Raw genomic sequence first — 24,004 nt, forward strand, 5'->3', positions numbered from 1 at the left:
ATCAGTTACATTCTTACACAATCAGGTTCAGACATTCTTACACAATCACTTACGAGGAATCTTACGTAATTGGTGAGAGGCCTCCAATAAATGACCCACAGAAAACGGACCTACAATAACTATTGGAGGACAAACTCATTAATTTTAAGTCATATTTTAAAAAAAGTTATATTTCTCATTGATATCAAACATTATAGGGAAGATATGTAGAGACTTTATCTATTACAGTACTGGTTAAGTGAAAAAAATGCGAAATAAATGTCTCCATGATATGGATCGAAATTTTGAGCTTTGTAACTATGTCAAAATGTTTCTTTAAAGGAAAACATGAGAAAACATTTAAGTGACTCTCCTATATTGGTGTACAGGGTTAATAGACGTCAAGATTGAGCCATAATTAGATATATATCGTCGTTTAGTCATTTATGGTGTAAAATATACTATACAGTGTGAGAGTGGTGGTTGGGTCGTGCATATGTGATGTAATAAGAAAGAATCGTGTGGCTTGAAATAGTACACACAGTTCAACACATCGACGAGGTCAATTTATCACCATTTCCTCCCTAAATTCCCCACTTCTACCCTACATTTTCCCCTAAACTCGCGTGTTGGCCACAAAATTACCCCACACAGGGACTTACTCTCTCCCTAGGGGGCCTTTCGCGGGAAATTCTCAGTCTGGGCGAGTTTTGGGGCGGGATTTACCGAGATTAGGCGGGATTTCGGCGGACTTGGCGAAATCGCGCCTTTATGCCTGCGCCAGACTAAGATATTACCGTAGATGGTGTAATAATGTTTGTAATATGTCTTCATGAACAGTGCCGCCACGCAGAGTCTGGGGAGAGGGGTCACTGTACCTCCCCCTTCCATAATACAGTACGTCTTAATGTACCCCGGTGTGTGTGTGTGTGTGTGTGTGTGTGTGTGTGTGTGTGTGTTTACATGTGCTTATCCTGTACGTGTGCGTGTGTATTTATCCTGTACATGTGTGTTAGTGTGTATATGTTTGCGTGTGTGTGTGTGTGTGCGTGTGTGTGCGCGTGTGATTGTGTACGTGTGTATGTGTTTACGTTTGCTTATCCTGTACGTGTGTGTGTCAGTGTGTGTGTTTGTTTTCGTGGGCTGATCCTGTATGTGTGTTGGGAGGGCTAAAGGGAGGTGCCGCGTGGGAACACAATTCACTCACTCTCTGGACAAAATACCATTCGACAAAATTTCGCTGGACAGAATCTCGCTGGACAAAATCCCACTGGTCAAAATCCCACTGTATCTTTAATTTGTGTTATGTTAAGTGATAATTGGTTAGATTAAGTTATGCAGACACAGACAGACAGACAGACAAACACGTAAATGGAACACACAAACACACAAAGAGACACAGAATGATAGGAACACACACACACACACACACACACACACACACAGAGATAGGAACACACACACACACACACACAAAGAGACACAGAGAGATAGGAAACACACACACACACACACACACACACGTAACAGGACAAAAACTACTTCCGCTCAGCACCAGAACTTCGATAATCTCTCCTTCACTCCAGGACACACTCTCAGGTTTAAAGGGATCACCCATAGTTCAGGAGGGCAGCCACTCACCACACTGCACCTCCCTCCCTTAAGGTACAGTCAGGGGTGTCTCTCAAAAATGTAGTCACACTTGTTAAAACCCTTATTAGGTAGTCAGGGGACCGTGTGGAGATTGTGTAGATGTTTTTATTATTAGAGCAATATAGTCCTCACTTGTGGGAGATTTCATACATAAATATCTGCGTTGACCATGATCTGCGTTTTGAGCCTAGCCTAACCTAACCTAACCTAACACAAGAAGCAGTTGTTTTATGATTCCAGTCGTATTTTGGGGAAGGTTGTCAGTGTCTTCAAGAGATGAGAGAACAGGTGAGGCCGAGGATCCGGGAAGAACATCGTGGTGTGAGGAGAGGGGGAAGGGAGGAGGGGGAAGAGGATGGTGCTATGATGAGGAGAGGGGGAAGGGAGGAGGGGGAAGAGGATGGAGGGAGGGAGAGGGCGAAGTAGAGAGATAAAGGAGGGAGGAAGAGAAAGCGAAGAAGGAGAGAGATGAAAGGAGGGAGGGGAAGAGGGGAGAGAGGGGGATCAAGGAGGTAGAGAGGCAGCGATGGAAGGAGTGGGAAGGAACACGTAGCATGGGAGTCACGGAGCTCCTTGATCCCACTAAGTCACCTGGAGGCTGGTGCTGGATCTGGCTAATCCCCACCACACAATACTGAACCCGGAGAGTAAGACCGTAGGAGGGAGGGGAAGATGGAAGGTGAGGGAGAGGAGGGAAGACGAGTGAGGGAAGAACGGAGGAGAGGTGGGAAGATGGAAGACGAGGGAGGAGGAGGGAAGGCGAGGACGGTGAGGGGAGAGGAGGGGAGGAGGGAGGAGAAGATAGAAGGTGAGGAGAGAGGAGGGAAGACGAGTGAGGAAGCAAAAAAGGAGGGAGGGGAAGGGAGGGGGGAAGATGGAAGACGAGGGGAGAGGAGGGAAGAAGAGGGGAGATGGAAGACGAAGGAGGGAGGGAGGAGAGGAAAGAAGGAGGGCCTACCCCGTCACCCTAACCTTGAGACCATCACAGCCCCTCCTCTTATATACTAAGATCCTTGTGTTGTTCCAGCAAAGTGTCATTTACTAAGAGCTCTCACACACTCCTACCGTAATCCTACACCATTTAGTGATTCAGTAGGATTGATTAGGATGGCCCCAACGTGTTCTCTTCATTAACATCCTGAATCCTTACCAGGGGTTCCCAGTTGTACCAAAAACCTTCAAGTATTTTAGTGCAACTTTTTGATTCGTCATCTTACTCTAACAAGATCTGATTCTGTACCAAGACTTATGTAAAGACTGGACAGGTGACATAAGCTGGGGGCTAATCATCAGGTAAAATACGCTAAGGGGGCTAATCATCAGGTGAAATACGCTAAGGGGGTAATCATCAGGTGAAATACGCTAAGGGGGTAATCATCAGGTGAAATACGCTAAGGGGGTAATCATCAGGTAAAATACGCTAAGGGGGTAATCATCAGGTGAAATACGCTAAGGGGGTAATCATCAGGTGAAATACGCTAAGGGGGTAATCATCAGGTGAAATACGCTAAGGGGGTAATCATCAGGTAAAATACGCTAAGGGGGCTAATCATCAGGTGAAATAAGCTGGAGGCTAATCATCAGGTAAAATACGCTAAAGGGGTAATCATCAGGTGAAATAAGCTAGGTAGAATAATCTTCAGGTGAACCAAAATAGTGACTCAGATAACATGTTAATAAAGTCTTAATAAACGTCTCGGTGTATGAGTGTCTGGCCGAGGCTAGCATTAATCCTGTGTTCATTAATATGTGGGAAAAAGTGTAGAGCCGTTGTACTCCATCACCTGTTGAGGGGTAGGAGAGGGAGGGGGGGAAGGGAAACAGGAGAGATGAGGGAAGATGAGGGGTGGGGAGATGTGGGGGGAGGAAAGGGGGAAAATGGTGGGGAAATGAGGGAAGATGAGGGGCTGGGAGATGAAGGGAAGATGAGGGGTGGGGAGATGAGGGGAAGTGGTGGGGAGAAAAGGGGAAAAAGGAAATGAGGGAAGATGGGGGGGGGGATGAGGGAAGATGGGGAGAAAAGGGGAAAATGGAATGAGGGGAAGATGGGGTGGGGGAGATGAGGGAAGATGGGGAGAAAAGGGGAAAATGGTGGGGAAAATGAGGGAAGATGGGGGTGGGGGAGATGAGGGAAGATTTGGGGGAGAAAAGGGGAAAATGGTAGGGGAGATGAGGATGGGGAGATGAAGGGAAGATGAGGGGGTGGGGAGATGAAGGGAAGATGAGGGGGTGAGGTTAGGGGAAAATTAGAGAGAGGAGGGTTGGAGTGTTTTGCACCTGAAGAAGGAAGGAAGGAAGGAAGGAAGGAGGGAAGACGAAGGGAGGGAAGAAGGGGGAGGGAAGAAGGGGGAGGGAAGAGGGTAAGGAGGAAGGAGGGAGGGTAGGAAGGAAGGGGGGAAGGCTGCCAGAATATTCATGAATCTCTCGGTTTTCTTCTTCTTCATCTATTCTGATCCACATCTTAAGGTCTTACTCCACACACACACACACACACACACACACACACACACACACACACACACACACACACACACACACACACACACACACACACACACACACACACTTATTAATATATTCCAGTATATATCGTCTCTCTTTTAATAAATCTTCAGGTCATCCAATAAAAATCCGGTTCATGTCAATACGTTCGGGAAAAACTATATCCGGATTCCTTAACCTATCCCCGTGACGTCATTGAGGAGTCTTATAGTGTCGAGACCCCGTTATAAGACTCTTGTAATCACCGAGGAAAAGGGGCTTATCCTACATCCAATGACCCAGGTTCATTATGAAGTCTAATTAACCTGGATGTTGGACAATCAAGGTGTACATTACCCAGTATTATGGTAGATAGGCGTTTAAGTGTCATAATTTTGGGCTTTCGATGTTACATTATCATTCAAGGTAAAGATAAGATGGATTTAGATGTTACCTGCTATCCCAAGTGAGGATAAATCCAATAAATAACACCTAAGTTACCTGTTGTCCCAAGTTAGGATAAGCCCAAGTATACAGTATATACCTACTTTATTTGTTATCCCAAGTTAGGATAAACCCAACTACAAATACCTACTTTACCCATTATCCCACGTTAGGATAAATAAACCCACTATAGGTAAATATATAACCAAGAAATACATTGTTTACTTTTCTCACGGTTGGAAAAAAATTATGCAACGAAAAAAAAATTCCAGTTTTGTATATTTGCGTCCCCAAAACTAATTAGGGTTCCGTATTAGCATAATTGGTGGCAGCCGTCTCCATAGTTACCGAGCACCGCCCCCCCCCCCCCTCCAGAAATATAAATATATGATTTGTGATGAGCCACGCAGTATATATGTATATGTATAATATGAAGAATTTGCTTACATGTTGTTTGAAAATATTTTATTTTTATTTTTCAATGTATATGTTTGTAAACTAACCTAACCTAACCTAACCTAACCTAACTTAGCCTAGCCTAACCTAACCTAACCTAACCTAACCTAACCTAACCTAACCTAACCTAATCCCGTGGTTATTCTTTAGGTGAAATAAACTGGGATGGAGATTCTTCAGATGATCCTTCAAAATATCACAGTGCATCCCCTCCCCTTCTCTCTTCTCCCCCCCTTCCTCGCTCTCCCCCCTTCCCCTCCTCCCCTGTCCCCCCTCCCCTCTCCCCCCTCCCCTGCGACATCCGAGAGATAATAAAAAGTTAAATTTACTAAAATTCTTAATGTTTTTACAATGAAAGATAAAAGAAAACACAGACACTTGCAGTTAATGTAATTCATCATGACTAATGGTTGGTGCTGTCTACAGTACCTGGGGGTGACGGGTGATGGACGGGTGGGGTGACAAGGGACGGATGAAAGAGGATGGATGACAGAGGCCGGATGAAAAGGGACGGGTGAAGAGTAACGGGTGAGGGTGAGACAGAGACCTCCCCCTTAACACCACAACAAACCACAAACATTGATTTTACCATTTTTGTCTTGACTTGTACTGTACTGCCATCTGACCCGGCTGACGGATGGCCAATTGGTGTCGGGCCAGAACCACAGGAGGTCGTTAAGAGGTAAAATGGTCCTCGTGGCCTCATTACAACACCAAATCAATTGCCTCGACCAGTACCAAAGCGGTGGAAATTCTGCCAAAACTATGTGGATATTTTTGCAATTAATAATTCATTTGCGTTTTATAATATCACGATGTATTATTGTCGCTGATAAATACTTCATATACGCGGGCATTCAATATAAGTTTAATACTGGTAAAATGTCAAGCCTTTTGTAGCCACGTTAATCAAATAGCATGAAAGCGATTCTCTCTCTTCTGACAAAAGCTGTAAGTTGCAGTGACATCATTAATGTAACTGATATTATTAATACTCTCTCACTTATATTAACTAACCTAGTTCTTTAGCTTCACGTTATATATTAGTTATCTACAGAGGAGAGAAAGAATATACAAATAAGTCATAAGAAAGTCAGGATAGAAATTTTATAGATCAAAAAGCTTGATGGTATTCGTGAGGTAAACGTAGCAGGTGGCGGCGCGTGGCAACCCGAGAATGTAAACAAGAGGACCCGCGTGTTGTGCTCGGGGCTACAGGGTTATGAGGGGTTTTGTTTGAGCACGCATCGCTGACTCCTTTTAGCCCCCTCACCGCTCCCATTATGAAGAACTCACTCCTTGTTTGTCCTCGCATCCTGAGAGCTTCTATATGAATTTTATGAGATCGTCAGCCTGACTTTGATTTTATTCAATGGTTCTCAGGAGAAGTCAGATTCTTTTCAGTCCATCGGGTGGCGGAGGAGAGCACATGGTGCGGTGGTGAGTGATAGGGCCGGGCTGTCAATCATCTGCCCAACTAAACTGTCTGATTTGATTCCCATATTTGATTTAGATTTTGCAGCATATATCATTGGATTTGAGTTTATTTCCATATACAGCAAAATGTAGGCCTACACTGTACAGGGTATACTAGTTGTGGTGCCTCGGGTCGTAATATCATACACAAACTAAATAAATTACCAATAAGAATGACCTGATTATTTTCCTATATACTCCCACCAAAATAGATTAATATTAGTTCTTGTACTTCACTTAGTATTCCAATATACTTCCTCTAACACATCAGCTACATCAAGCTTGTCTCACTAACCGATAATAATAACATCGCAAAAGGACAAATTTAGGATAAGTGGAACACACGATGGTCACTTCACGGTCGAGCGAGAAAACAATACAATTTCCTCTCTGGAGCCTCAGGTAAGTTAGGGTGAGTCGGGTTATCAAGTGTCTGTGTGATCTTATTGAACTTCATGAAGATTAGTCACCCTAAATTATTTCACCTGATGATTAGACACCCCAACGCTACCTGGGAAGTTAGGTTTGATTAGGTTAGGTTAGGTTAGGTTAAGTTTGATTAAGTAAGTGTTAGGCTAGGTCAAAATAGGGTTAAGTTTGGTTAGGTTAGTTTAGCTTTAGGGTGATTAATCTTCAAGAGAAATGAGCCGTGGGGTGAATCTTTAGGTGACTAGTGAAGCCTGACGATAATATGAACAAAATGCTATTGAATAAGTTATAAATGATAATGAATAAAGTAAAGTGTTCAATAATAGAATAAAAGTTAAATAATAAAACTAAAGGTGTCATATACCTCTAGATGATAACCCCTTTATGGAGTAATTAAATAAATATTAATAAAAAAATATATAACAAAAGCGGTGAAAAAACTCTTGAGAAATTTAACACTTACGTCATAGAAAATTTATACGAGCAATTCCTCCGCGTGTGAGCTGATGTTTTGTACGAGTCACTTCCCTCTTGTACGAGCAACTTCACTAGATATGATCATCTCCCTGCGAACGAGAAGCTTCCCCACCCCCCAGTGTACAAGCACCTCCACGAGCACCACCCCACATACCTCCCTTACGAGCTTCTCCCCGCACATTCCCCCCTACAAGCACCACCTCCCCACCCCACACACCACACACACACACACCCTCTACGAACTCCTCCCCATCCCACAACACCTTCTACGAGCACCTCCCCACCACACAAACTCCTCCCCACCACATATCCCCCTATAAACACCTCCCCACACCACACATCCCCCTATACCACACCCCCTCACCTCACCACCTCCCACCACACATCCCCCTAACACATCCCCTACACCTCCCACCACACATCCCTATAAACCTGACCCCTATAAACACCTCCCCACCACATCCCCTATAAACACCTCCCACCACATCCCCACACCATCCCATAAACACCTCCCCTCCCCACCACACATCCCCCTCACCTCCCCACCACACATCCCCCTATAAACACCTCCCACACATCACACACACCCACATCCCCACACCTCCCCACCACATCATCCCACCACACACCCCACCACACATCCCCCCTATAAACACCTCCCACCACATCCCCTATAAACACCTCCCCACCACACATAAACACCACACACATCCCCCTATAAACACCTCCCACCACACATCCCCTATAAACACCTCCCCCACACATCCCCTATAACACCTCCCCACCACACATCCCCTATAAACACACCTCCCCATAAACACCTCCCCACCACACATCCCCCTATAAACACCTCCCCACCACACATCCCCCTATAAACACCTCCCCACCATACGTGCACATTCCAGCAGTTATGAACGCCGAGCTCCCCATGACGTCAGAAATTATTTAATATAACCAATGTTGATATTAAGTTTGCCGGGGTGAGTTTTATAACATCATACTGTACCTGCCTGCCTGCCTGCCTGACTCGCATGTGTTTCATTAATATCAGAAAGAGAAGTGTAATGAAATAAAACCTGCACGCTGTTGTTATTACCTTATATACCTTCATCTAATACTCTGATAAATGACTCTCCTATAGTTGATGCTTTTGATTTTTGCTTTTGGTTTTTGCGTTTATTGTTGGTTGGCGCTGTTCTAGTTGATGCTATTTTGTTTTGGTTTCTGCGTTTATTGTTAGCTTGCGCTGTTCTAGTTGATGCTATTTTGCTTTGGTTTCTGCGTTTATTGTTAGCTTGCGCTGTTCTAGTTGATGCTATTTTGCTTTGGTTTCTGCGTTTATTGTTAGCTTGCGCTGGTCTAGTTGATGCTATTTTGTTTGTTTTTTGTTTGGTTTGTGTGTTTATTGCTGGTTGGCACTGTTCGAGTTGATGTTATTTTGTTTTTACTTTGATTTCTGCGCTTACAGTTGGTTAGCGCTGTTAGAACTTATGCGTTGACGGTTTTGGGCGTTAACTATTAGTGACGTCAGTGTTGATGGTATATATCTTGCCGGGTTTTTTTTTTGCGTTAACTATCGTCCTCAAAGGGTTAAATCATCATCATCAAAGGGTAAACTGAACCATTGATTAATGCTCTATTATATCGCCTGTTACGAACCCCGCCACCAATTGTCATGATCTACCTACCCAGCACCACGAGCAACGCCATCTATTGTCATGATCTACCTACCCAGCACCACGAGCAACGCCATCTAGGGACGAAACACGAGTATGACTCTTCTTAGTTACCACTCCCGGGTTTCCCTTCTCCATATCCTGGTTGTTGCGTCACCTCCTCAAAGTCTTCTTTGTCAGCTCCAGTTCGAGGAGAGAGCAGTTCACTCTGGGAAGTGACCACAGGATCACCTATCCTGGAAACCTACGGCACAGTGACTACCTACCGTCTTCTACAATACTCAGCCTTGCTCGTCAGCCATCTCAGCTCCGCACTTAGGTATTTGTAATCTTATATTGCCTCCCCCACCTCCACCTTGCTTCAAATTATTGTATGTTGTATTAATATGTATATACTGTTAATGTTTAGGTTAAGTATGGTTAAGGGTAAATTATAGAAAGCTGAATATTTTGTTAGGAATTTATGGTACTTTATTATACACAACAAAAACTCTCATCCTTTGTCTACCCTTTTATAGTCCGATTGTCTTTGTTTTTTTGTTGTTGTTGCTTGTTGGGATCTGGGTAGACTTTTAACTATATTCTAAATCCCCAACTCGTAACACGCCATAAAAGTGTTCGCCGCCTCAGACAGTGATTGAAGTGTCACAGGTGCCCTCAACACCAACCTTTGTCTAGCTGTAAGATATTAAGCGTTAACATGGAAAATTTTACTATTGGAGGTAAATACTATATTGTGTTTGCTTTAATATAACTAACTTAGGTGACGTAGGAAGAAATCGTCTTTAACTAGCTTGTTTCTCTCTCTCTCTCTCACACACAGAGGCAGAAAATGCTCTTGCGGATGATGACAATCCCTTGAGCAAGATGACTTAATATCATAACGAATGTTGACTCAACCCCTTGAGAACGGTAAGTTATACCACTTGAGCATGATAACTTAACCTCTTGAATACGATGATAAACCCTTGAGTATGATGACTTAACGCCTTGAGTACAATGAATTAACCCCTTGAGGACGATGACTTAATATATGAACCCCTGTACAATATGAATACTAATGTAATCTTATTTTACATTCGCAATTACCCAGTACTCAAAAAAAAATACACTGTTGAAATAACGTAACTAATGTGATCATAACTGCTCCAAGCCATATTAATAAAACCCTTCATAACTCGGGAATTTTTAAAGTCCTTTGAATTTTTGTAATTAGCATTAAATACATTTTTATGTAATAACCTGTAGCTGGTTTATGAAACACGGCGGTGATCCTCCCAGTCCTTTTATTACCTAATAATGTCACGGGGCTGAAGTCGCCTGCATAATAATATGTTTGGCTGCAAAATTTGGTTATGAACAGCAGGCTAGAACGAGGCCTCCTAGTACCAGCTGCAGAAACAGTAAGTAGCAGCTGCATCAATGACAGAAACAGTAGTAGTAGTAGTAGTAGTAGTAGTAGTAGCTGCAGGAAGATTAAGTAGCAGCTGCATCAATGAAAGTGACAGTAGTAGTAGTAGTAACTACATCAATGAAAGTAGCAGCAGCAGCAGTAGTTGAGGGAGAAGGTGAGGTAGTAGTGTGGGAGAAGGTGAGGGAGAAGGTGAGGGAGAAGGTGAGGTAGGAGTGTGGGAGAAGGTGAGGTAGTAGTGTGGGAGAAGGTGAGGGAGAAGGTGAGGTAGGAGTGTGGGAGAAGGTGAGGGAGAAGGTGAGGTAGGTGAAGGTGAGGTAGAGTGGGGAGAAGGTGAGGGAGAAGGTGAGGTGTGTGGGAGAAGGTGGGTGAGGTGAAGGTGAGGGAGAAGGTGAGGTGTGAGGGAGAGAGGGGAGGTGAGAGGTGGGAGTGTGGGGAGAAGGTGTGAGGGAGAAGGTGGAGGTAGGGTGAGAGAAGGTGAGGGAGAAGGTGGGAGGTGTGGGGAGGAAGGTGAGGGAGAAGGTGAGGTAGGAGTGTGGGAGAAGGTGAGGGAGAAGGTGAGGTAGGAGTGTGGGAGAAGGTGAGGGAGAAGGTGAGGTAGGATATGTGAGAGAAGGTGAGGTAGGAGTGTGGGAGAAGGTGAGGGAGAAGGTGAGGTAGGATATGTGAGAGAAGGTGAGGGAGAAGGTGCATGAGGTAGGAAGTGTGGAAGAAGGAGAAGGAGAAGGTGAGGCGGAAAGTGAGGGAGAAAGTGAGGTAGGAAGTGTGGGCGAGGATGAGGGAGAAGGTGAGGTAGGTGGTGGTGTAGAGGCCCCAGGTCATGTGTGTGTCACCGTCTGTATCTCTTTGACACATATTCTAGCTACCAGGTGACACATGTTCAAGACACACACACACAAGATACATGAGAAACTTAAAATATAACTAAATGATTGTTCAACTGTGGTGATGAATAATAATATGAATAATCTATAGTAAATTGTTATACAAATATCTTACGAGTTCATATTATATAATGAATAAATAAGTGTTCGTGCGCGCCTGTGTGTATATATTTGCATTCATATTTTATTTCTTGCAATTTACTACAAGTTTCAAAACATTTTTCCCCATAAGAGTTTTAGTTCATATATCTTTAACCAAAACTGCAAGTGGAGCAGTGATATTATCCTTATAGGGGGTGGGTGATGGTGTAGGCTGCTTGTATCTAACTTTACAATGCTATACTTGTACCTGTATATGAAATGGAGTGTCATGATAAGGAGTGAAAGAGGTAGGAGGAAGGAGGGAGGGAGAAAGGAAGGAGAGGAAGGAAAGAGGGAGGGAGGAAGGAAGGAGGGAGGAAGGAGGGAGGGAGGGAAGGAGTAAAAGAAGGAGGGAGAGACAAAGTGGGAGGAAGAGGACGGCATCTTTCGTCACCCGCCAAGGTGAATCAGCCTCACTGTGATTAATAAAAAAGGGACAAAAAACTGTTTGTCTTCTGATTATCGATCACATTCATGTTCGTTGTGTCAATGTTCTCTCCAGCCAATGAAAATTATCTCCCGTGAAAACTCTGCCTGACAGAAAAATGCTAGCCAATCAAAACCTCCCATTCTATAAACTCCACCCAGGAGAAAAATGTCAACCAATCGTAGCTCTTCATTTTTTTCGCTCCGCCCACTTACTCCGCTCCTGTAGCTGTGTTTCCATGAGAGTTAATATATATGGTACAGTGGCCCCCGGATTCTTTACTACCTGCAAATGTTTCCTTATGTGGATTATATTTAACGTCTTGTATGAAAATAAAGACACTAATAAAATCGACAATATTATGCTACCAGAACACCAAGGAACATAATATGGGGCGACGAACACAACAATACATTATGTGGTTGTTGATGGTCTGGTCTAGAGTGGGCGCCTTATAAAGCAGACCCGTCAGTTTCCACTTGTTCCCATCAAAGTTGAATGAACCCCAAAACAAACGTGGAAAGTTGTCAGGTATGAGTACAGCCTTACATAAATCTCAATCATTCCACTGCAGTTGAATTGAGAGCTTTAGTGACCCGAGGGCGGAGGAAACAATATCTAGCTGTAGCATTATTGCGAAGCATGTTAAAATACAGCGAGTTTTTACGGTGGCAGTCATGGCTCACCCATTTATAAAGGTGGCAGGGTGGCAGGCAGTGGCTCACCCATTTATAAAGGTGGCAGGGTGGCAGGCAGTGGCTCACCCATTTATAAAGGTGGCAGGGTGGCAGGCAGTGGCTCACCCATTTATAAAGGTGGCAGGGTGGCAGTCATGGCTCACCCATTTATAAAGGTGGCAGGGTGGCAGGCAGTGGCTCACCCATTTATAAAGGTGGCAGGGTGGCAGCAGTGGCTCACCCATTTATAAAGGTGGCAGGGTGGCAGTCATGGCTCACCCATTTATAAAGGTGGCAGGGTGGCAGGCAGTGGCTCACCCATTTATAAAGGTGGCAGGGTGGCAGGGTGGCTCACCCATTTATAAAGGTGGCAGGGTGGCTCACCCATTTATAAAGGTGGCAGGGTGGCAGGCAGTGGCTCACCCATTTATAAAGGTGGCAGGGTGGCAGTGGCAGGTGGCTCACCCATTTATAAAGGTGGCAGGGTGGTGGCTCACCACATTTATAAAGGTGGCAGGGTGGCAGACAGTGGCTCACCCCAGGGTGGCAAGCATGGCTCACCCATTTTAGGTGGCAAAGGTGGCAGTGACTCACCCATTTACAAAGGTGGCAGGTAGGCAATGGCTCACCCATTTATAAAGGTGGCAGGGTGGCAGGCAGTGGCTCACCCATTTATAAAGGTGGCAGCAGGCAGTGGCTCACCCATTTATAAGGTGGCACAGGCAGTGACCCCATTTATAAAGGTGGCAGGGTGGCAGACAGTGACTCACCCATTTATAAAGGTGGCAGGGTGGCAGGCAGTGGCTCACCCATTTATAAAGGTGGCAGGGTGGCAGGCAGTGGCTCACCCATTTATAAAGGTGGCAGGCAGTGGCTCACCCATTTATAAAGGTGGCAGGCAGTGGCTCACCCACTTCACCCATTTATAAAGGTGGCAGGGTGGCAGACAGTGCTCACCCATTTATAAAGGTGGCAGGGTGGCAGACAGTGACCATTTATAAAAGGTGGCAGGGTGGCAGGCAGTGGCTCACCCATTTATAAAGGTGGCAGGGTGGCAGGCAGTGGCTCACCCATTTATAAAGGTGGCAGGCAGTGGCTCACCCATTTATACAGTGGCTGGTGGCAGGGTGGCAGGCAGTGGCTCACCCATTTATGGCAGGGTGGCAGGCAGTGGCTCACCCATTTATAAAGTGGCAGGGTGGCAGACAGTGACTCACCCATTTATAAAGGTAGCAGGGTGGCACACAGTGGCTCACCCACAGGGTGGCTGGCTCACCCATTTATAAAGGTGGCAGGGTGGCAGACAGTGACTCACCCATTTATAAAGGTAGCAGGGTGGCAGACAGTGGCTCAGGTGGCAGGGGTGGCTGGCTCACCCACTTATAAAGGTGGAAGGGTGGCAGGGTGGCAGACAGTGGCTCACCCACTTATAAAGGTGGCAGGGTGGCAGACAGTGACTCACCCATTTATAAGGTGGCAGGGTGGCAGGCAGTGGCTCACCCATTTATAAAGGTGGCAGGGTGGCAGGCAGTGGCTCACCCATTTGTAAAGGTGGCAGGGTGGCAGGCAGTGGCTCACCCATTTATAAAGGTGGCAGGGTGGCAGACAGTGACTCACCCATTTATAAAGGTGGCAGGGTGGCAGACAGTGGCTCACCCATTTATAAAGGTGGCAGGGTGGCAGACAGTGGCTCACCCATTTATATAGGGTGGCCGGCCATTACTAACTGCACGTGTGAGCAATGACCACATCACCCCTCCCAGGAGAGAGAGAGAGAGAGAGAGAGAGAGAGAGAGAGAGAGAGAGAGAGAGAGATCACAGAACTTAACAATGTGTTCTTCCAGGATGGACTACAAAAGGCTCTTACCCATATTAGAAAAAATCGAACATATAATATAATTTGAGGTATAATGGAGTAAAATATATCAGCGCTGTTAAATTACGCTTTAATAATATACTAAAGCTGCACTATAACATAATTTAACACATAGAGCTTCAATAAAATTAGATATAACTTATTAGAGGTCCAGTGCATTGTGTCTACAACAAGCTTTCCTCCTCCCCCACTCCTTCCCTCTATCTTCCTCCTATGTGTCAACAACAAGCTTTCCTCCTCCCCCACTCCTTCCCTCTATCTTCCTCCTATGTGTCAACAACAAGCTTTCCTCCTCCCCCACTCCTTCCCTTTTATCTTCCTCCTATGTGTCGACAACAAGCTTTCCTCCTCCCCCACTCCTTCCCTCTATCTTCCTCCTATGTGTCAACAACAAGCTTTCCTCCTCCCCACTCCTTCCTCTATCTTCCTCCTATGTGTCGACAACAAGCTTTCCTCCTCCCCCTCCTTCCCTCTATCTTCCTCCTATGTGTCGACAACAAGCTTTCCTCCTCCCCCACTCCTTCCCTTTTATCTTCCTCCTATGTGTCAACAACAAGCTTTCCTCCTCCCCCACTCCTTCCCTCTATCTTCCTCCTATGTGTCAACAACAAGCTTTCCTCCTCCCTCACGCCTTCCCCTTATCTTCCTCCTATGTGTCAACAACAAGCTTTCCTCCTCCCCCACTCCTTCCCTCTATCTTCCTCCTATGTGTCAACAACAAGCTTTCCTCCTCCCTCACGCCTTCCCTTTATCTTCCTCCTATGTGTCAACAACAAGCTTTCCTCCTCCCCCACTCCTTCCCTCTATCTCCCTCCTATGTGTCGACAACAAGCTTTCCTCCTCCCTCATCCCTTCCCTCTGTCTCCCTCCTATGTGTCGACAACAAGCTTTCCTCCTCCCTCACCCCTTCCCTCTATCTCCCTCCTATGTGACCAAGCTCTCCTCCCCTCATCCCTTCCCTCTATCTCCCTCCTATGTGTCGACAACAAGCTTTCCTCCTCCCCTCACCTTCCCTCTATCTCCCTCCTATGTGTCGACAACAAGCTTTCCTCCTCCCTCATCCCTTCCCTATATCTCCCTCCTCCCTATCTCCCTCCCTATGTGTCGACAACAAGCGACAACAAGCTTTCCTCCTCCCTCCCCCTCTTATCTTCCTCCTATGTGTCGACAACAAGCTTTCCTCCTCCCCCACTCCTTCCCTCTATCTCCCTCCTATGTGTCGACAACAAGCTTTCCTCCTCCCTCACTCCTTCCCTTTATCTTCCTCCTATGTGTCGACAACAAGCTTTCTCCTCCTCATTCCTCTATCTCCTCCTATGTGTCGACAACAAGCTTTCTCCTCCTCATCCTTCCCTCTATCTCCTCCTATGTGTCGACAACAACTTCCCTCTATCTCCCTCCTATGTGTCAACAACAAGCTTTCCTCCTCCCTCCTCCTTCCCTTTATCTTCCTCCTATGTGTCGACAACAAACTTTCCTCCTCCCTCATCCCCCCCTATCTCCCTCCTATGTGTTCCTCCTCCTCACTCCTTCCCTTTATCTTCCTCCTATGTGTCGACCTTTCCTCCTCCCCACTCCTTCCTCTATCTCCCTCCTATGTGCCTCCTCCCCTCATCCTTCCCTCTATCTCCCTCCTATGTGTCGACAACAAAGCTTTCCTCCTCCCTCATCCCTTCCCTCTATCTCCCTCCTATGTGTCGACAACAAGCTTTCCTCCTCCCTCCTCCTTCCTTTATCTCTTACTCCTATGTGTCGACAACAAGCTTTCCTCCTCCCCCACTCCTTCCCTCTATCTCCCTCCTATGTGTCGACAACAAGCTCTCCCTCCTCCTTCCTTTATCTTCCTCCTATGTGTCGACAACAAGCTTTCCTCCTCCCCTCCTTCCCTCTATCTCCCTCCTATGTGTCGACAACAAGCTTTCCTCCTCCCTCATCCCTTCCCTCTATCTCCCTCCTATGTGTCGACAACAAGCTTTCCTCCTCCCTCACCCCTTCCCTCTATCTCCCTCCTATGTGTCGACAACAAGCTCTCCCAACCCACTCCGCCTTCCTTCACTCCGCCCCCTCACGCTATTGGCTCATCCTAGTGACAAGCTCCGCCCGGCTGGGGTGCTCTGGGCGGTGGCATCATGTCCACCGGGATTTCTGTTCACATATCATTCGTTCCTCGTCTTCGGAGGTGTTTGGGGTGATCGGTCTCCAGGGTATCAGAACTGTTTTAAAACGGATTACACTTTTCTTCAGATAGCCGCCAGAGTCCATAGAACCTGAGACTTGTGTGTGGGCGAAACAGTGAACAGAATATTTTGTTATGGCAACGGGTAGTTCGTAGAGACTATTAGTACAGTATAGTGTTTTTGCGTAGTGCGGCGACCATCATCCTGTGTGTGTGTGTTGCAGGAGCCACCATGGTTCAAGAGACAGATGACATGGCCAGCCACCACTACACCACAGGTAATATTCTCACGTCTAACTTCAGTATTTACTCTCACTTATTATACCAATTTGAATCAACTTGGTTTTGATGTCGTCCACTTTGCTCGCTCACCACCGACTCACGTTCAGCCATAACGCTGGTTTACGTTCCTACCGAGTAGTTGGTAATTTACATAGATTTAAAAAGTATCAGATTAGCTCCGTTACAACCACGGTGTCTTAGCGATTTCAGTGGTTCAGAGATCATCACAGGACCAAACTGAACGTATAAAAACAATATAAAATAGACTCATACAATAATGGTGTCGGGCGACCCTATGATGGAGTAAGGTAAGGGAGCGTCTTGTGATGCTCGCCTTAACACGGTCAGTAACTACCAAACAACATATACTGAGTCACATTTAGTAAGATATTTTATACAAACAAAAATATAAAGACTGCATCCTGTCTTCCTACCTCAGCTCGGCTCCTATAATCTCAGCACTTACGAGGATTACGTGAATTGAGGAGAAATAGACGTGACTTGCTTAGCTGAGGAGATACATTTGTTCTTCCGCGCTGTATGAATCAAGAACTTGGTATTATACAAATTGTACTAGAACCCCGCACCTGTCCCTCACACCTAACAGCACCTAACCTAACTTAACCAACCACCTACCCCTCACACCTAACAGAACCTAGCCTAACCAACCACCTACCCCTCACACCTAACAGAACCTAGCCTAACCAACCACCTGCCCCCTCACACCTAACCTAACCTAACCTCGTATACCCTTGGTTATTATATGCTTTCTTTTTTGTGTTTGTATACTGTGTTAACGCCATCAGTAATGTCTGTCTGTTTGTATTACCGGAACCATTATGCATACATCATACATTCACTACTATATTGCTATGGGGCTTCATTCTTATAAGTTCACTATACTCACTGCATATTTGTCACTATATTATCCCTCACTGTCACCACCACTATATCACCCATACTTCCCTCACTGTCACCACCACTATATCACCCATACTTCCCTCACTGTCACCACCACTATATCACCCATACTTCCCTCACTGTCACCACCACTATATCACCCATACTTCCCTCACTGTCACCACCACTATATCACCCATACTTCCCTCACTGTCACCACCACTATATCACCCATACTTCCCTCACTGTCACCACCACTATATCACCCATACTTCCCTCACTGTCACCACTACTATATCACCCATACTTCCCTCACTGTCACCACCACTATCCTCCATACTTCCCTCACTGTCACCACCACCACCACCACCATCTCTACATAATGTGTCATCACCACTACACACCCTCTACATAATATCATCACCCTCTACATAATGTTTCATCACCACTACACACCCTCTACATAATATCATCACCCTCTACATAATGTTTCATCACCACTACACACCCTCTACATAATATCATCACCCTCTACATAATGTTTCATCACCACTACACACCCTCTACATAATATCATCACCCTCTACATAATGTTTCATCACCACTACACACCCTCTACATAATATCATCACCCTCTACATAATGTGTCATCACCACTACACACCCTCTACATAATATCATCACCCCTCTACATAATGTGTCATCAATTCATCAGCAACCATGGCCATCAGTACCTAGGCATCAATATCGCTGGCCCAGCAATAATAGAGCCTTCATTTACATAATGGTGGGGGCGGGATGGGGATACATGCATAAATTATCATCCGTTTGGAAACATTACATTTTCTTTTTAAAAATCCAATATTGTTATAAACATTTTGGCTTTATCCTCCCTGACGGTCTGTAAAGGTTATTGTAATTATCATTAGCGAGGGAAAATTTTTGGAGCATTGACAAGTTTCTGCTGAATCTGGTGAATGATTAGCTTGCGCGCGCGCGCGCGCGCGTGTGTGTGTGTGTGTGTGTGTGTGTGTGTGTGCCCTAAACAGATTTCTTCCTGCGACGGAAAACTTCCTCCTAGAATCTCAATGTGGCTTTAGACCATCCCGTGGCACCACTGACACAAACATTGCTGCCCGCCAGACACAAGAAAAGTGCGGAGAACAGCATCGCAACCTGTACAAGGCCTTCATCGACCTAACCAAGGCCTTTGACTCGGTCAACAGGGAAGCACTCTGGCGGACCCTCAGCCGTTTTGGTTGCCCACCAAAATTCATCGCCATTGTGCAGTAACTCCACAATGGAATGAACGGCAGTGTCCTGTACAATGGCACGAAGTCTGAGTTCTTCCCCCTCTAAATGGGGGTAAAACAAGGATGTGTACTGGCACCAACTTTCTTTTCCATTTCCTTGCTTGCCTTCCTTACTCGTGCCATAGTGCCAATTTAGCTGGCAGGGTGGACATCCAGTACCAGATAAAGGATCTTTTCAACATGAGACTACTCCAGGTAGGAACAAAGGTGTTGGCAGCTTCCATTACTAAACTTCAGTATGCAGACGTCCTCACCCTTGTCACTCACACTAAACGCGACCTACAGGAGACCTTGAACACCTACGCAGATGCTCATGCACACTTCGGCCTTGAGGTGAATTTACGTAAGACTCAGATTCTCTTTCAACCTGCCCCTGGTTCAGCCACACCTCCACCATCCATCCAGCTTAACGGTACTACCCTCTCTAATGTTACCCACTTTCATATCTTGGCTCCCACCTGTTCACCACCGCGGACATCAATGAAGAGATTCAACATCGGATCAGATGTGCATCTCAAGCCTTTGGCAGACTCCGTTCCCGTGTCTTCAGCTGTAGGGAGCTGAAATTATCTACAAAGTTGCACGTATATCGAGCAGTGGTCCTCCCCACCCTGTTATATGGCAGCGAGACATGGGTCACATACATGGGGCACCTTAAGGCAGCTGAAAACTTTCACCAACGTAGTCTACGTTCCATCCTCCTAGTTAGCTGGGAAGACAAGAGAACAAATGCCAGTATTCTCGCTGACACCAACTGTAAGAGCATCGAGGCTGCCATTATCCATGAACAACTACGTTGGACTGGCCATGTTACCCGCATGAATGACAGTAGACTGCCAAAGCAGCTACTTTACAGTCACCTAACGAATAGTAAACGTAACGCTGGCGGGCAACTGAAAAGGTATGAGGATATTCTTAGGACAAACCTGCAAAAGTGCCAAATCGACCCCCTCACCTGGGAGACGATTTATCCACACCGTAATGCTTGGAGGAGCACCACACGAGGTGTCAATACTTTCGAGTTATCCCGACTGCATACCGAGGCAGACAAGCATCAACACCGGAAAGACGTTTCCGCCGCCCCTCCCGCACTAGATGTAGGCCTCCACACATGCAACATCTGTGGACGACCCTGCCAGTCCCGTATCGGCCTTTATAGTCACCCAGAGCTCACCAACGAAGGTGACATCCTCAATAACTCATATCATTTTATCATAGCTGGATGATCGTCACAAACGATTCCGAGTGATAGCAAGGTAATAGTAGTAGTAATAGTCGCGCGCGCGCGCGAGTGTGTGTGTGTGTGTGTGTTATGATGTTTACAGTAAAGTGAGATGCTCTAGTGTTACCTGCGTGTGTGTGTGTGTGTTATGTTATGTTATTTTTATATTTACACTGAGGTGTTTACAGCTAAGGCGGTGGTCAGTGTTGCCAAGTAACGTCTTTCAAACTAACACAAGCAAGATTCTATTATGGTCATATCATAATACTACATTATATTTATATGTCCCTGACAGATAATAACAATATGATTTAGGATGAAGTTTTAGTCTTGGTAATATAAAACAATGCACTTGTTTAATAATTTCACACAAACGTCTTAGCACCGAGAACCATTTATATTAATACTTGTAGTGGTATATTAAGATTGTTGATTGAGCCACTGATGTTTTTGCTGAATAAGGATGATTTTTTTATTGCTGTAACTCAATAGAAATTAATTCGTATTTAGTAAAATATACTCTGTTTACTTTAAGGCGCCGTTTACTATATCAAATATTAACAAATTATACCTAAGCGAGATTTTGTAATGTTGGGTTGGGTTGGGTTAGGTTAGGTTCTGTATGAAACTTGATTCATGTGTATTTTTATGATCTATACACATACGGTAATCGTTTATGGCTGTTCAGAAATTAAAAATAAATAAAATAAATACATACAAGTTATCGCTAATCGGCTGTTATCCCAATTCAGTGTAACACACCACTGTTCCAGTCCGAGGCCACACGAGGGGTTAAAATGTTTACCTAACAATTTGACAAACAAAATATACAAAAATCTTCAATTCATCATCACATGGCATCATAACATAATCCCATATACGTTATCTATGCATACCGTCAACACCAAAAATATGCCCTGTACATTTAAAAAGTGACCAAACACAGTAGTCAGGGGTTGTAGCTTCCTAAACTTTCTTCACATTAATATCTAAAGGGGCGTCCACACGTGCGTATATTTTGTCGTCAACATGTGATCAACAAGAGGAAGCACTGGTCTAGTGCACACGGCCGCACCCTACCAGAGTCGGAATCCTGTGCCTCATTTCGTCTTGTCGATCACCACATAACACACAAAACTTAGGTCAACGGAGAGCACCCCACCCCAGCCCAGCCTAGTCCAGCGACAGTTTATCCTCTCTCGTCTACCGCTTACCAACTAAGGCCTCAAGCGCGTTAATATTTACACTATTACACCAACAATTAAAGATTGTAAGATATAATACTTTTTAATAATTAATCACACGTATTATACGTTTATTAACAAGTAATCATAAGTAATAAGTAGTAAGTATTCCCATTCACAAAAATATATTACATTCACATGTAACCAGATCCTCAAATTGTGTTCATATTTTACTCTTTTCATTGTCCAAGTTTTTAAAACTGCCTGCCGGCCATGTACGAATTAAACATTGTAGTCGTGCAGTGTGAAGTAAAATGGCGCTCAGAATCATGTCAACAAACACCAAAATTTAAATTTCACTTCCTGCAGAAATTTGTATCTATCTCATAATTTTTTATCATTTTATCTGTATATTTATCAATTATATTTATTTATTGATTCATATATACATTCTCTTTATTTCTAATCAAAGTTACAGTCGCAAGTTTAGTAGTGGTAAATAATGTGAAAATGGATCAGTACAATAGGAAGGGACCAGGACATAGATAATGGTGGTAGTAGTCGTGATATTTGTAGTTGCTGTTAGCACTTGTTCTAGTGGTGTTACTACACCATCATAATGAGAGCCACAATAAGACATCATTAACACCTGTATATCATTGGTCTATAGGCTTCACGGTATTTATAATAACATTACAAAGATTATTAATTATCTCGAAAGAACTATTTATAAACTATTGTCAATAACTACACGTTCTTAATAATAGTAACACTGAAATTAAAAAAAATATTGCTTGTTATTACGAGAAAAATATCAATTGGTCTGAAAGTGTTATTTAAGTTTTTGCACAGCAAGAAAATACTATAATGTCTTCTGAACTATTACAATATACATAATTTGACTCATTGGTGAAGCAGTGAGACAAATGCAAGAGTTAATATTTAGTTTTTTATGAACCGGTAAAATTCAGCAAGTAAATAAAATTGATTCTTCAATGAAAATAAAAAATCACTCTTGTTTTTAGTTTATTTTGGCGGACTAAACAAAAAAGCATTGCCTTAATTTTGTTTTATTTTTCCTTCTAAACTCCAAAGTTATCACTAAGTTTACACTTACTGAAATTTGAGGATTTATGAAGTGGTTATAAATTAATTTAATTACTTGAATTAGTCTTGTCAGTAAACTTTTATATCATCAACATCAGAAATAATGACGTGACAGCCTTGTATTAATTGATGATGGTGAATAACACCTTACGATTCATTTTTTATATATTAAATTAATATAGAAATTCTACATAAATCTCTACAATTCTAAGTCGCTGAGGGTGTAGCAAATAGGCTGCGCTCAAGCGAGGTGTTACACCATAATAATCGGCGATATTCTTTACGAAGTGGCCATTGTGGCCTTTTGACCCCCAGAACAAGATAGCGGCAGGAGTGGCCATTGTGGCCTTTTGACCCCCAGAACAAGATAGCGGCAGGAGTGGCCATGATCATAAGTCAGGTATCAAACTATCAACACTGGCTCTTTCCCTTTTTCAGTTTTAACTAGGCCTAGAAAGTAGTCGCAATAATAATGATGACAATAATAATAATAATAATAAGAGTAGTAGTAATAGTAGCAGCAATGATAATAGTAATAATAATTAGCATATTATTACAACAAGTATATAGCCGTGGACCGTGTACAACTTCCCGACCGCCTCTCCACCTTTAAATATGAACTCTGTGTCCCCTCCTCCCCCACTACATAATTACGTCTTAGCGACACTTCACAACTGCTTCTTAATTAGGAGGCCTATGAGATTATAATAATAACGCTCTTAAATCCTCCGAGCTCAGAGTTATCGACAAAAGGCAGGAGGAACGTTGTCTGGGAACTGTTAGCGCCGGCTAAGTGAATGTGCTAAAGTGCCTTAAGTTTTTGTCATTGGTAAATGTGTTTTAAGTTCCCTGGAGGACAGGTGGCAATGTTTACTAAAGGGAGTTATATTTACGTTCTCTATAACAGTAGTAAGGCCGGGTATTGTTTAGTTCCTCCCAAGGCTGGTGTTTAGACTCCTGCAGCGACGATAAAAAATAATTTTTTAGCGTAAACAGATTATTTTAGTATTTTATCTTTTACTGTTAGTATTTAGAAGATCTAGGTCATGGTAAAGTGCCGATTAGGATTTCATTGGCTAATTAAAACAGTGGCCAGTGACTGGTTGGTCAGGGATGCCCAGCGCTGCTGAACTACACTGATTTGTGCGCGAAAATGGTCTGTCGAACGGCAATAAACATCAACTGGAAATATGTCACAGGGTTTTAATAGTCTCTAGTTAGAGCCTGATATGAACACATAACATGGGCAGTATATTGAACCAGCGGCAATAATTTTCGTGCGATGATGAAACAAATATGTTGGACAAATATTCATTGTCAATTCATTATTTGG

This window comes from Homarus americanus, unplaced genomic scaffold (assembly GCF_018991925.1).
Source record: "Homarus americanus isolate GMGI-L3 unplaced genomic scaffold, GMGI_Hamer_2.0 scaffold850, whole genome shotgun sequence".
NCBI lineage: Eukaryota > Metazoa > Arthropoda > Malacostraca > Decapoda > Nephropidae > Homarus > Homarus americanus.